At 37.6% G+C, this 1,307-nt stretch overlaps 1 protein-coding gene across 1 annotated transcript in view; it reads left to right on the top strand.

The window, feature by feature from the left end:
- Positions 1-716, top strand: part of LOC143284291 (uncharacterized) — a 35,604-nt gene extending 34,888 nt beyond the window's left edge. The window contains exon 15 of the mRNA XM_076590991.1: positions 1-716. This exon is cut by the window's left edge and continues 1,197 nt beyond it. The gene's annotated coding sequence lies outside the window, so the exon portion shown is untranslated.
- Positions 717-1,307: the final 591 nt, after the last annotated feature.

Raw genomic sequence — 1,307 nt, 5'->3', positions numbered from 1 at the left:
ATAAAGCTCTTCCCTCGTATCTCTCCTCTGTTCTGGAAACTGATGAACCTCAAAGAACATTGATATCCAGATCTGAAAAATTGCGTACGTCCCAAGAACTAATCTAAAATGAGTAGGAAAAGATTTTTGAAGCTCAAGTGCCTTAGCTTTGGTAGCTTTTCCATCATCTCCCAGAAACAGAGAGTGGCCTGCCCCTGGTTAGCACCCGCAACAGGAATCAACAGCTCTGCAAATATTCAGTCTCTTCTCTGTTTTTTTATTTAGTTGTATTTAGTGTCATCGGTGCGTTAGCTCACTTCTGGATTTCAGGATCAATATCTCCAGTTAACGCGGTGACCTCGGTGGGAGCTTACTTTAAATATACACCCAATGAGTCGCGCTGTGTCTCTGGGGTAAACCATTGTAGCGGCGACCATCACTTGGAATTTATAGGACACTTCAACCGGGGTTCCTACACTTTGTTTTGTGCTCTGGGGAATTTTTCATCGATTTTCAGAGGTACCTTTATCTTTTTCAGATTATTTTTTTAAAAGATACCTTTTTTCAATTTTTGTTGTTGTTGTTGTTGTTGTTGTATTTTCAAACAGTTTCAGTGATGACGTAAAAACATTATGTTACGTGATCTCGGGATGACGTGTTTTTGGATCTCGTCATTCTTATGATGACTCTATCTTTTCCACATTCTGTTCTCTCTCTCTCTCTCTCTCTCTCTCTCTCTCTCTTAGTCCCCTCCCCCTGGCCCCTCCCCCTACCCCTCCACCTCAACCGCCCCGTTTTCATTTGAATATACCGAAATAATTATTTCTAATTAATAATGAAAATCATCATCATGATGATAGAAAAGATAAGGATCCAAATGATAATAAATACATGATATTAATACTATCATTTATGTTAAGTCTAATATCATCATCTGAGATGAACAGACTATAGATAAATAAACGAACGATTCTAGAAGCACCCCTGATCTCCATTCCTTCAAGTCAGATCTGAAAACTTTCTTTGTGACTCACTTGTGTAAACAAAGTGAGTCTATGGTTTAACCCGGTGTTCGGTTGTGTGTGTGTGTGTGTGTGTGTGTGTGTGTGTGTGTGTGTTAAACTTTAACATTGATATTTTCTCTGCAAATACTTTGTCAGTTGACACCAAATTGGGCATAAAAATAGGAAAAATTCAGTTCTTTCCAGTCATCTTGTTTAAAACAATATTGCACCTCTGGGATGGGCACAAAAAATATATATATAATGAAGCCTAATTATATGCAAACTGCATTTACTGTTATATTTATATTTTTTGTATTCTCTAAA

Source organism: Babylonia areolata, chromosome 7 (assembly GCF_041734735.1).
Source record: "Babylonia areolata isolate BAREFJ2019XMU chromosome 7, ASM4173473v1, whole genome shotgun sequence".
In the NCBI taxonomy this organism is placed as follows: Eukaryota; Metazoa; Mollusca; class Gastropoda; order Neogastropoda; family Buccinidae; genus Babylonia; species Babylonia areolata.
The sequence above is the reverse complement of the archived record's forward strand: the minus strand, read 5'-3'. Positions and strand labels throughout refer to the sequence as shown.